This window comes from Fundulus heteroclitus, chromosome 17 (assembly GCF_011125445.2).
Source record: "Fundulus heteroclitus isolate FHET01 chromosome 17, MU-UCD_Fhet_4.1, whole genome shotgun sequence".
In the NCBI taxonomy this organism is placed as follows: domain Eukaryota; kingdom Metazoa; phylum Chordata; class Actinopteri; order Cyprinodontiformes; family Fundulidae; genus Fundulus; species Fundulus heteroclitus.
The window spans coordinates 14,629,102-14,643,631 of NC_046377.1; the positions used below are offsets into that span (position 1 = coordinate 14,629,102).

The window sequence follows — 14,530 nt, forward strand, 5'->3', positions numbered from 1 at the left end:
AAGGAATACAGTTACAGTTGCTGTTGCAGTTAAATACAGCAAATCTTTCTCCATAATTTAATGGGAATATTTATTTCTGTTCTCGTCATTCCTTCCTAAGGTTGAGGTAAGGATCGTTTGGGGTCTCAAAAATAAAAAAGGGGTCTTGGAGTCCTTTTTAAGAGCTAACTAAATTAAAGGCATACATGCTATACATCTGTAAAGCGATGAACAGTATCTCCGGTACATACAATGTGTTGTCAGATTGTGCTTTGTGTTGTCATAATACCCATGTTTAATGAATTTACTTGTAATGCTGATATACTCAAGAAATAGTTGGGTTTGCAAGTTTGATTGGCTGTCATTTTGGGCATGATAATATGAGCAGTTTAGAAACTACTCCACTAAATAATATTCAAAATACTTTCATATCTAATTACCCATTGGGATTAATAGAGAAGCTTGTATGGAAGTTTCCTCTGTCATAGATGGTGATGGGTATTTAATGATCATTAATTGATGTAATGTGTACTGTTGACTAGTGTAGATGCTGACTTCTACAATCTTAAAAACTCAAATCTCAGCAAGTTCATATGTTCTATGACAGGGGTTCTCAAAATCCTGTTTTATGCAGATGGTGTTATGACCCTTCCATGTAAGGTCAGGTTATTTACAGAGAAGTCAATGATTACTTCCATTGGTAACCAAGGTTGGAAGTAGTGCATCAGCAATGCTCTTCCTGTGTGAAACATGAACAGATTATGTGAGTTTATGAGCGTCTTAAAGTAAAAAAGGCATAAAAAGCTATAGTATAGCAAGACAAGTGGAAGCTTTGAGGGTTTTTATACTTGTTAGTTTTTTTTATTGCTGGTTACTGACTTGAAATGTTTCACAAATTCTGTCCTGAGTGTACGTTTCACGGAAGCTCATTGGTGACACATGACCTCTTGCTTTCCTTTCCTATGTAAACGATTGACTGCTGCATAAATAACCCTCCAATGAAAATGTTACTGTAGATTAAAGGATCAAAAAATAGCATTCAATTGAAAAGTGGAGAGGTCTGCTTTTCTTGGCCCCTCTATGACTAGCCATTAGCTTTAGCCACAGGGACGACTTCATCTGGGTTAGCACCAAAAAACATGAACTACTGTAATTCGGATTATAACTGGTTATAACCTTCAGAATCAAATTTAAATATCTTGAACTTTTATATTTGACTCAATATTTAGACGATGCAGCTGCTCTACAGTAAAATCTTAAAAGTTAATGTGGAATTTCTGAACGGTACTTTTGTGTCTTTTAGTGACCTAAATTATGTTTGAAAGCAGACAGTTATCATGTTGCCTAAATGCGTCCTTGACCATCATACAAGACATGGCATCAGCCTGCAGAAAAGCACTTAGGTTTATCTTATTTATTGCTTCAGGTTGAGCAGGTTTGCTACCAGTCATGAGGTGAAACGCCGTCATTTGCTCTGCAAGATATTAATATGTATTATGAACTCATGGCATGAGGTAGAGATATTATGGGAAGAGATGAGGTATCGCTTGTTCTTGTCTAAATTTGACTCTGACCTGCATATATCTGGTGTTAATTTAACAGTTGGAGCACATGGTAAGAGGAAATTAGTTTCTAAATTAAAGGTCTACTCATTCTTCATGCCCTTAATCAACAGGTTTACAATAATCCTGATGGTTCTAGGGAGCCTGGGCAAAAGAGGGATTGGTCTTGAATGCAGCCCAAGTCTGGTCCCAGAGAGGTGGTGAGCCATGAGCGATGATGGCACTTAGCCTAATGGCCGGGAGCGATGATGTCAGACTATCAGAGTCGCCAGCCCACTCCCTATATTTCATGGGCACTAAGTGGATTGATCTGTGGGCTGTGTACATGATGTTCACACAGGGAGCTGTACAACCAGATGCAAGTGATTGTCTTTGTTTAAAACTAGGGGAAGGTCAATTCAGGAGAAAGGATTTAAAAATGAAACCGAAGGTACTGTTATGTTATAGTTTTGACCATAAATCTAGTTTAATTTGCAGCGCTACAATATATTTAGTTTTTTGGGGGGTTAGTATACTCCTGGATTGTTACATTTGGATTGAAAAGCTTCAGTTTGACTGCTCAAGGTAAAAGTCACAAAGACGAATGAAAGCTGAAGACAAGGATGGAGAGGCTGATCCATGTCTTTTCCTTTCTTTCTGGCTTCCCGCTCTTTCCTATCCTCTTTCTCATCGCTCACTGTTTTTCTCTTTCTGTCCATCTTCTTTCTATCCAGCTCGCTTGTCTGTCTTTTTTTTATCTTTCCCTCCTTTGTTGCCTGAGGGCAGATAATTAACATCATCCAAATCTAAAACACAACATCTGATGTCAGAGACTACTCTCCAGAGAGCCTGGCGCCACCCAGCTCGCTCTGGGATCAGGAAAGATACAAAAGACAAGATTGGAAGGAATGGAAAAAGGAGATAGAAGGGGGAAAAAAATTAAACCTTGGCTGTCTTAATCTGTATACGTTTCTTTATTTTTAATCATTTGAAGTATGTGTTTTTATACCATATGCCTGGATCTTTTTCCCAGAAGTCATCCTCCTAATCCAAAGGTTATCTTTGGTTTAATTTAAGTCCACCTCAGATTTACAGTTAAACCCCTATCCTCCTCCTTGTGAAATGATTCTCTCACCGTCCTCTTTCTCCCACTCTTCCCCCGCTAACTTAATTAAATGATCAGACGGCTAAAGTGATATGCTTTCTCGTGCTCGTGGTGTCTTATTTGCTGATCCGTGGGTCTGATGTGAGGCGGTGCTGTCTGATCAGGGTACTCAATGTTGGTACAGAATGTAGAAGGTACAGATCATGCAAATGTATAGTTTGCTCTTGAGAATGGTGTTATAATCCAAAAGACAGGTCTACTCTGTGAAAAATCTTACAATTTAAAAGAATGCAAACAGTTATGCATTAATGTTGAGGATCCCTTGGCTATCAGTGTCTTTGTTAGTCAAAAACAAAGTTTTGTTGGTTTATCCATAGTCAAGTTTTTTTTGTTTTTTTTTTTGGGGGGGGGGTTAATTTTACTTTAAAATGTTTAATTATACTGTAACAAATGTTTGTTCAATCTTCCTTTAAATATAGAATTGGTGGCAATGTAACTCTCTAATAACTACTAATAAATACACTCAAAAAATATTTCAGGTATTGGTGCTGTTTCTTACTGAACGAGTAACTTAAACAGCAAAATATTAAAATGTTGTAACTACATGCTTCAATTTCTTTTTTTTCTTTTTTTTCTTCTTTTTTTTCCAATATCAATTCCCACAGACTTCGACTGAGAATAATAATTGTGACTTTCAACAATTCTATTTAAGTGCCGTGAGGAGCTCTGAAATAATACAGGCCATGTCAGTAAAGACCTTAATTAGCAAAAAAAAAAAAAATGTCCTAAGTATTTTAGATAACAAGCAAAAATTAAATATAGGTCTGTAATTTAAGTCATCTTGATCAAGAGGTTTCTTAAGTAAATGTTTAATTACAACAACCTTTAAAGCCTGTGGTACATATCCATTTGCCAAGGATAGGTTCATCATATCTAAAGTGATGGTGGTGATCAAGGGGAACAATTCCTTAAAAAATGTAGTTGTGTTTGGGTCTAATATGCAATTCCTTATTCCCTCCTTCCTACTTGTATTCCTCCTTTCCTCTCTTGCTGTTCCCCCTTCTTTGATCCCTTTAGTCCTAATGTCTTTTCATCCTCCATCAAATCCTTCTGTACTCCTCTCTCCCCCCTTCCTTCCTTCCTTCCTTCCTTCCTTCCTTCCTTCCTTCCTTCCTTTCTCTGCTTCTGTATCCTTCCCATCTTTTGACCCATCTTTTTTGTCCAAGTTCCACCTTTAACCCAGAAATATTGAATACATTTAAGTTACTTTTGTATTTATACTTGTACTAAAAGTGAACGGTGAATAAAAGAGGATTTCCATTTTCCTTTGATTTGTATGTAAATATGACTTAACCCCTTGCGTCATATAGGGGTGGCTTTGTAGTTGGAGCAGGGGATTTGAGTCCTGGGTTCGAATCCCACAGACTGCCACTCTAGGTCCCTGAGCAAGATCCTTCACCCCAGGCGCTGCACAGTGGCACCCTACGGCTCCCCAAAAGCGATGGGTTAACTGGAAAGGACAAATTTCATTAGAATGCATGTAGCAATGAAAAAGAAATTTATATTTTTAGTATTGTTTGGCAGCTAGGTGTCTACTCAACCTGTGTACCCATCAAACAACATAACAATGGATATAGCCATCTTGTTTGAAAGCAGAATTGTAGATTAGTATAATTGTTAGAATGTTACCCAACCTTTTTCATGTAAAAATAGTGCAAAAGGAACTGATTTAGTCTTCTTTTTTTCTTAAGAGACTTTGTGTGTATTTTTTTTCTCTCCTCTTGGAGCTCGTCTTTTAAATATGTCTTAAACTTTTGTTTGCCTGAGTGACACCACTGTTATGTAATAATTTCCTCTGAATCCCAGATGCTTAGTGATAATACTGTTGTACAGTCCCATCATTAAATGCACTATTATATGATGCAACAAACCGTAACTCTGGAATATGCATTAAATCGGGACTTTAATCAGCAATGAAACAACCACACAGTGAAGATTTTAAAATTGGCTTGCAGCAAAGAAAACTTATACTTTGCGTTTGCTTTATGTAACCACTGTGCAAGAAGATTTGAACCAGAAAATGTGCCTGCGTCTCTAGTAATTCGTGCACACGGTCCAACACATTGGTAGTTTATTGCTATTTATACATATTTGTCTATGTAAAGATGCTTCAGGCATTTTTTCTTGATTGAATCATGTGTTGGACTGTTTAATATTACTGTATCTTCCCAGGGACGATGTTTCATCCAGTAAAATACCCAAGTAGAAAAACTTGTAATAATTTTCCTTTTTAACATTTTCCCTTAGTCAGCTGGGGAAATGGCAGTAGTAGCAGTAAGATTTGCAATAGATTATTTCAACTGTAACAAGCTCCAGATGAAAATCTTTGGTCGTGGGTTTTCTTGACTGGGATTTGCACCCCATGGCCATTTAGAAGGGGCTTCAAGCCTATGTACGTTAGCATGTTTACTTATGCAATGTCTTTAAAATGTTTTTTATTCCCTACCTTTTAATCCTCTTTGCTTCATTCCTGTTCTAGGTATATTTAGGCAGGCTTGCCTCTTATGAGGAAAGAAAACATGCTGAGGGTCTTGCTCAGCTATGGGGGAAAAGCCAACATGACCGTGGAGTGTAGAGTTGCAGAAGGCTCTCTGCCTATACATAGCTACCGAGTGTTTCTTTAGAACCTAGTTTAAGTTTCCTATCCCACGTCTCCGAAGAGACTGGCATGTCTGTAAACAAGGAATCATGGGGAGCAACTCTAGTGCAGCTTTACTGTGTTCACATTCCTTTGCCACATGGAAATTCCCAAGAATTTTCCATTACACTGTTGCCCTGGCAACCTTGGGAATGGCTAACAGCTGTTTAGATGGGAGTTTTGTTTGTTGCAGGACACAGATGCTTGCTGAGATGTGAAGCAGTTTGTGTTTGGTAGGGTGACCCTTGTCACTTATTTGGGGGTTTAGTATTTGATAACCCTTTATCACAGATATTACAAAGGAAGGTGTCAGTGTAATCAACTTCTAAACTCATAACAGCTGTTGGCTGCGTAAAACACAGCACAGAGCAAATGTAGTGGGCTTTCTGGAAGTTTGGTCCAGAAGCATACATAAACAGGCTAATTTTGGTAATCCCCAATTTACCATAATTGAGATAAAACCTATGCACATATGGGGGTATTGTTTGATGATACACATTGGCCGGAAATTGAGACTGTTACGGCCCAATTAAAGGCGCACTGGCTGATATTTGGGCTCCTTATATGCAGGGTTTCTCCCACTGACCCCCAACATCTGCCCAGATTGTCGCGGTTCCTCCAGCAGCAGCACACAGAAACATCTCTTCCCTACTAACCTCGCAAGCCAGATTGATATGTAGCACTTGTTCTGCACCTTGTCAGTCTGGGCCTGCTCCCATCGAATCCATTTGGGGGAAGGAGTCATTCAGCAGAACTTTCTGAGCTGATTGGGCAAATCGACACCTAGTGATTGCCTACCAAAGGTCGGTTTTAGCCATTCATGGTATCAAATGAAAATGTTGTAAGCAGCAGGCGCCATGAGAAACCACAGCAAGTTACACTGGTCAAGTTCCTTCTTGCTGTTCTTCTTTCAAAGAAGGATTCATGGATGCTGACAGAACAGATATAACAAAAGCTATTTGTGCTGCGCTAGTGATATGACATGAAAGTTTGAGAGCAATATTAAAAAGGTCAGTAAAGCGTACATAATACCTCCACACCCAACAATCACAAACATTATTAGACATAAGCATGACATATGATTAGTAACTTAGAAGTGTCTTGTAAACAGGACTGTCGCAGGTAGGGTGAGGCCTTGTGCGGAATTGAAATGTGAGGCCCTGCTCTATATAGATGCGTGTTTACATGTCAGATCGCACATTACCTTAATCTGTCTCTAGATAGATTAATTGATAGAACATTGATGGATGGATGGGATTTTAAGCTTTAAAAAAAGTTGATCATAATTGTTTTAAGTTTATCAGAAAAAAACGTTGCTAGCTTTTGAAGATCAACACTTTTGTTTAAAGCTTATTAGAAACACTTTTGCGTAAAGTTAAATATCGTTTAAGGGATTCTGAACCTTGTCGGTCTGGCAGGTGTTTTTTGCTTTGAATGAAAATGAGTCCATAGTTCGACAGAGGGCTTTTTCATCCGCGTTTCTTGTGCGACTCACTTCTACAGCGTTGCCTTTCTTCACGCTGCTGTGAAACTGAAAAATAACCTTGGTAAACTTCACAAAAAGCTCTGAGAATTCCCTTTCTCTGGGTGCACCCAGAGAGAAACAGTTCCCTAGTCTCTGTAGCAACATTTTCTTTGACGTGGTTTCCTTAATATTGTGTAGCCCACAATCATCCAAATCCTTTTCGTTTTATTTTACGAGCATGCTGGCGCACAGCTGCTCATGGGGTGAGACGCCGCTGCATATTGATTGACAGCCGAGGCAGCTCTCATGACGAGGACTACAGCTCTGCCTTATTTCAGAAAAGCACATGTCCAATAAGTTTTTGACTTCTCCCGGTCTGACACAGTGAAATGTGGGGCACTGTTTCAGTTTGTGGGACACTGGGACTAGAGGGAAAAATCCAGTTTAGTCCTGCACAAATTGGGACATCTGATCACTATAGCCCAGGGGTCACCAACATGGTGCCCGTGGGCACCAGGTATGCCCCCCAGGGCCAAATGTGGTGCCCTAAGGCCTGTTCAAAGAAACGACACAACCCTCCCGAGCACTGCATTTAAAATGTCATTCAGTAGCTCTTCCTTTTTAATCATACTTGTATTTACAAAAAAAATCATAAATATTGCGAATTTAAGGTGAGCTTGAACTTTTGTAGCTCAAAGGTCAGTACAGGTAGCCCTTCGTATGGCACGGTATTGATGAAGTAGCTCTGTTTCAAAAAGGTTGGTGGCCTCTGCTCTAGCCTCATAAAGTATTTGTCAAGTACAGCTACTTAGTTTTTCCTCACCTCAGACTTCGTGATCATCAGTGTCCATCCTCCAGTCCTTCTGTTGTTGGACTCTGCTGGGCTGTGCTGCTGTGGCGGTAAAAGTGAAGATAGTTGGTTTCACCATATGAACATATTCAGACGCGCTATGGGCATCAGCTCAGCCACCGCATCTCTGGAAGTGTTGATAAATGTATCCCCGTAGTGACCTATTCACGTCCTCCTTTTTCTTTTTTTTACTTCCTTTTTCTCAGAACTTCTCCTTCCTTCTTTGGGGAGGTGTAATGACATAGTAACCATGCCATGATGGCAACAATAAAAACCTGATAAATTTGTCAGATTTTCTTTTACATTTTTGTGTCCTTGATAGAAACAGACACAATTGTATATAACAAATGCATTTATTAAAAAGAATTGTATAAAAAAACATTAACATTCATGCATGCTCTGCCTCTGTTCTTTGTTCCTTGGTGAAGCAGCACATCTGTTGTACCAGTGCTTTATAAAAGACTGCCTTACCAGTAACTAAGTTCTTCAGCTTTCACAGAAGGAAGACATGACGGGTTAGACATGTTTTTTTTTTTTTTGTTTTTTTTTAAGAAAATTTAATAAATCTCTCTGAAGGGATATACCGGTAGTCAAGTACTTAGTTTGGATGTTTGACAAAATACCTCTAGTGAGACAACACAGACTGAGATTAGTAAAAGTGGCTCTATGACGGTTCTTGATGTAAGACCTGTTCTGGCCAGTGTTGTGACCGCATGGACACCATGTAGCAGCATGGAACTGGTCCTCAGTACAAGACTGACAGGAATCGGCCTGAGTAGGCGAGTAGACTGATGTTAATTGGACATATTGGCCTGTGGGTTGTTGGGGATGGGCATGAACACGCTATACTTACACATCCATCTGAGATTGTCTGTCTGCAATAAAGCTGAAGGGTCGCTTTGATGTATGGATGGATGAGTAGAGAGTTTGCTCAGGAAGTGTGAAGGTGACAGGGAAGATGAGGTTTAGTCATCTGAGCAGAGGCCATGGAGTAGAGGCAGAGATGGCTTCAGGGGTGAGCAATTCAATTCAAAAATACTTTATTCCCAAAGGGAAATGAAATAATGGAAAATAACGTAAAAGTATTTTAATACAGTTAGCCATTATTTATTATTGAAAGATATTTAAGAATTAGATGCATCTTTTTACTATGAACAATCCTAATTCCATGAGGAGTCACGTGTAGTGTATATCATCACTAACTCGCTTAATTCATTACTTGATTCAAACTGTTTGCAAGGTGAGAACCTGGTCTCTGGAATGGTGTGCATGGAGGCTGACAACATGCTTCTCTGTTGTATACCTTACTCTGGTGAGAGATGAAGGATTTGTGCGGGAATCTTGATAGCAAGTGACGTTCTTCTGGAAAAAACACAAACACTTGAAGGTGTTGCTTTTTCCCCCCTTATTCAATGTATCTTGATAGCTGTAGAAAAAAGGTGATTCAGTTCGAGATATTTCGGCCAGAAAGTGTAAGTTGTTTGACAAGAAGTCCAACAGGGCATCATAAAGACTAAAAACACACCTGACCCCAAGTGCCTCTAGTTTGATGATTAAAAATGTGTACTCTGAATTTATCTAACAAACATGGAGCAGAAAAATTTAGTTTTTCGAGGTTTCAGTATTATCATGTTAAGTTTTTTGGTATGCTCCCTCATTTATTTATCTCTTATCACCGTTATGAATGAGTCCCTGTGAAGGATTATATAGAATACTTCAGGTCTCAGTGGAGCTTTGAATCCCAAGCCATTACATAACGAATCACAGATCATTTCCAGAAGACATGTTCTTCTGTACATTTCCAGAAAATATGTGAATGGTCCACATCAACACATCCACTTCCTCCCCAACATTTCTGTTGTCACTTGTAAATCACTTAATACACATTTTTGCTTCATCTGCACATCAAAGCATGGTTCTAACAACTTTTCAAGTTCTAAATGGCTGTTCACTTTTGAGTTTAGCTACGCCAACAAAATCTGTTTACGTCCCATATTTTATTTATTTTTTTACCATTGATCAGATTACTTCTCATTTTCTTCTGTGTAAAATGTACTCCCTTTTGTCAGGGTCTCATTTGTTTTTTTTCTTTTTGACACATGCTTTTTTGATTTTGGGATCTATACTCTTTTGCTTTTAGTTTATTTAACGAGGTGAGCTTGTTTCATGAAACACCTGCTTCCTATCTGTAAGCCTTTGAGAGATTCCTTTGTTTCCTGTTTTGTAAAGCAGGAACAATTATTTTTGCAATAGATTTTATGATGGGAACTCTTTTCACGGCTCAAAAACAACGACAGAGTCCTTCTGCCTCTGGACACACATTATCCAGAGGGCCCAAACCTCGAAACAGATGTTCTGTACTCTTACTCACGACCACCAGAACATTTTGTAGAGCATATTTTTGTTAATTGTTACAAGACTTGAGATTAAGTTCCTTTTCGTTAACATCGTAAAAATTGAAATGTATTTTTTATGGTATTAAACAATGTGTTATTTTAACATGTCATGTCTGCTCTTGAACTAGGTGCCTCCATTAGCTTAAGAAAATCTCCCCATGTTTCCAGTCACAAACCCTTCCACAAATGATTTTTTTTTTTTATATCAAAGAATGTTTACAAGTAAAGAAGTAAAGCAGAAGACAATTACATTTATTGAGGAGTATGTTGCCCCTGTGGTGTTTGGTGTCCTTTGTGTACTTTGTCGTTTATTAAAAAGCAAACCCAGCCTGCTGCTTACAGCGTCTTATAAACGTGGGATATTGTGGTTTCCTTTATAAAATTAAGAGGTGCCTTCTACAATAAATGTAATTCTGTCACCTGGCATATTTCCCCACAGAGCAGTTGCCATACCAGTATTGTATTAAATGCAGTACCCAGAACATATGTGATGCACTCCAAGTGGCTAATGATTAGGTTTCCACTAGTCTTGTGTCTCTAAGTAAACTGGAGATCAAAGGGAATGGTGTGTCGTTTTATTGCTACTCTGAATGCATTCCCGCAGCAGAGCGTTGCATCGTGCAGCTCGAAGGGGGGGCTGCTCGTCAAGCTAACAGCTAGCATTAAGCTATGCTGTTCCGGAGGTTTATAACTGCGCTGACGCACATTCAAGAGTTTTACTGACCTTTATGTTGCTCTCAAACATTTGTGTCGTACTGACCATTACCCTCATTCATAATGTCATAATCTAATTTGCATATTTGTTAATAAATTTGTGACCCAGGCATATCTAATGCTAATGCTGTAGGAGTAAGAAGCTTTTGACCTTTATGAAATCATTTCTGGATTTTAATACATTGCCTGAATCCACACTACATAAACTGTACGAAAAAGACAGTTATCAGAGGCACACAAAGTGAACGAGTGATTGAAGCTGTGTGAATCAAATTCAGGGAATTATTTTAGTACAACAGTTTCAGAGACAAAATAGACAATAAAAACTTCATTAATGTCATATTTATTTCACGCTTTGTAATCCAGGGCCTGATCACCAGTACTTTTTTGCATGCATGATTAATTGAAAATGGAGCGAGGTAAGCACCGGGTTGCCTCAAGACAGTGACTCCAGAACGATTGGTGCTTTCACGTTAAGTTGCCATTAACACAGGAGAAAGTTGCTAAACTTGTTGCTAGTCGCTTTTTGAAAGAAAGTTAGTAAATTTAGCAACAACGCTCACTGGGAACACTGGACTGTCTTCTCTCGTTTTCTTTCCCTCCAAATAGCAGTACACTGCCCGGTTGCACCTAGCCAGCTTTGCAGCCAGACAGGAAAGAGTAGGCGGTGTTGGGTTTTCAAAATAAGGTAAATGTTAACGTTTAATATTTAGTTTTCATTTCAAACTCTGGTTATGGTTACTATAATCATGCAAATATAGGCAATAGATAATACATGGCAAGTATATATTGTATGCTATACATTGTTTTAACATGTATACAGTGTATATATTTTTAAAAACTTCATTCTGAAGGTGTGGCGGTGCGCCACGATCAATTACATATAGCGGAAACCCTGAACAGGGCGCAAGCCCTCTTTGCCCATTTGAAAATTCATCTTTGCTCCAAGGTAAACTCAAGCAAAGTTATTGTCTCGGTGCATCTATATAGTCTTCACTATGAAAGAATCCCAAAGCAAATGGGGATTAAAACCTTTTTTTTTTTTTTTTTACACCACCATAAAGAGTCGTGAGTCAGATTTAAATTTTTTTAGTACAAGTCATATGGCTCATCAATCATAAACTTCAATCCTAGTAGGTGTGCAATTCTCAAGTCCTAAAACCCCCTCCAGGAGAGGGAGTAGCCCAAGACCCAACAGATAAACAGGCATACACAGTCACAATCACACTTCCCACCCTCATACCTGCACACACACCCAACATAAAGACATAGAGTAGAAGGCGTACACAGTCACACTCTCCATACACGCTCTATACTCCCAGGTCCAAGTACCGATACCCCACTGGGGCAACCAGACGTGGGAGGCGGCCCCATTCATTCTGAGGTGGAGACGGGTATTGCCAAAGCCCTAGTTTTCAGTGGGAATGGTAGTCTAATGCTTAGGGAGCTGGGAGTATGCGTCTTGGGAAAGCAACAAAGGTCGCCAGTTTGAAACTCAAAGTCTGTCACGTTGGGTCCCTGAGCAAGACCCTTGACCACAATTTGCCCTCTGTGCGCCACTCAGTGCAGCAGAACACTGCTCCCTAAGGGAAGGGTTAAAACCGGTGACACATTTCCCCTCCGTGTGACTATAAAGGGAAATATTTATTTATATTTCAGCGTTCAATGAATGGTGATGAGATGAAACTTGAACTTTCAAATTTTAACAAGCATCAGAAATGGAAAACGTTTAAAATGATGGTCCACTATGTAATAATCTCTATATCTAATGTTGCAGCTCGGTAAAAAATAGCAAAAATAATTAATATTTCTCTGAAAACTTAGAACAGTTGGATTTGTCCACAAGAAGACATCAGTTTGCTCCCTTCCCACTATCAAAAAATGAGACGGGAAAAACAAAACAATCTTCAAAGCTACAGTAGGGGGTTTTGAGGAAACCATGTACTGAGCAGGTGCCACCCCACAAATAGGCAGTTTTTCTGTGAAAGCAGGTTGTTTTTCTACCATTTCTCCACATAGCTGCAATCCACCGGCAATGTTGAGCTTGAATAACAGTAGCGTTGTGCGAGGGACGGGATGTGAATTATGCGTACACAAGTGATTGACAATAGCTATGTTTACATGGACAAATGTAATCGGAATAAACAGCGCATGTGCGCCCGACGTAAATGTGCGAGGGCTCCCGATACAACCTGTTAAAAAAAATAAGAGCTCAAAATTGTTGCGTACTCAGTAAAATTTCAATAGTAGTTAGAATATCGTGCAAGCTCAACCAGGGCGCTCGGAAGTCAAATAAATTAATTTAATACTGGTTTGTTTACTATTTTTGTAGTTTAGCAAAGACTGAAGTACTACTTCTTGTTTTTTTTTATTGTTAGGGTAATTTGATAACTGCACATGTCAGAGTGGTTATATTCCGAATAAAGCCAGGTGGGATATGATGGGATTAATTGATTGTGTGCCCATATAAATTATACAATCTGATTAATTAATCCAAATACATTTTAATCCGATAGTGAAAATTTGGGTATGTAAACAAAGCTACTGCTTACAACCAATATGAGCTAGACATTCCTCTTAGCTCTGATTGGTTGTTTCTGAGTGAGAGGTGTGTATTTCTGCAAATGGCAGTAAGACCATTGGGAGGAGGCAGAGGAGCTTTATTTTTTTTTACAGATTATCTGTCTCCTGTTTTACTGTCAGGACACAGGGACCGTTATAACAAATGTGTAAAAGAATACATTTATAAAAAAAAAAGTTTATTACTGGAGCGTTTTGCCCTTGTTGTAAACCACACATGCTCTTTGGTTGCCTACCAACACTTCCCATCAAATGCAATGGTCTCGTAAAATGTCAACTCGGCTCATCTACTGCTGTTATACAGTCAATGCAAGGGCTTGATAAAGCACTGAAATTATGGTTGTCAAGGCTTCACTTAAACACAGCTTTTCCACTTAAGGAACTGGAGTTGCTGTAAAACGTTCCAGCTGGTTTGCTAAGAGGAAAATGAACGAGAGAGGCAGAGACATTAATGTTTGCCATAGATAATAACAGTGCAAGGAGACATTCACAAAGCCTGCAATTATTTTATTGACCTCGGTAAACAAGGAAATATTATCGCCTTTGCACCTTGTGGTTAAACAGGTAATTGGTGATGGGTAAGAGAAAATAAACTGAGTAAATGTATTCATTGTCAACTCATCAATGAATTGGCCTATTTAGGATGTGGAAATGTAAAATTGCAGTGGCAAAAGAGTAAAAAAAAAAAATTATTTTCTTAACACACAGTAGCATGATTAGAAAGTGGAAGGAAAATTATAGTTTAAAATGTTTGGTGTGTTTTAGTATTCAGTTCTTCTGTGTTAATGCTTTGTAGAGTACATATTTTGAGGTGTTTCCTTACCTCTCTTTTTTATCTAGAGAGAGACTTTAAGGTTAAAAAAAATGCTTTTTCCAAAATCCTTACCTCCATCTCTTTTCCCATCAACTCTGACCAGCTTCTCCATTTTTGCTGAGCCTTCTTGTTCCTCTTCCATAAAGGCCAGATTTTTGGCATGCAAAACTAATAGTGCCGACAGATCCTCTGCAGCTCTTCCGCAGTTACCATAGTACTATTTTTGCTTCTTTAAATAAAGCTCTGCTTTCCTGGCCTGTTGAGTTTAGGTGGTCTGACATGTCGTCGTAAATCTGTAGTTTTTCCATATGCTTTAAATTGTCAGAGGATGGATGTAAGAGGTGCCATGAGTTCATCCAAGTTCAGGATATGCTTTTATAACATAACC

At 38.8% G+C, this 14,530-nt stretch overlaps 1 protein-coding gene across 1 annotated transcript in view; it reads left to right on the top strand.

Moving 5' to 3' along the window:
* cacna2d1a (calcium channel, voltage-dependent, alpha 2/delta subunit 1a) overlaps positions 1 to 14,530 on the top strand; it is a gene marked incomplete in the record, with an annotated part of 123,005 nt that overhangs the window by 761 nt on the left and 107,714 nt on the right.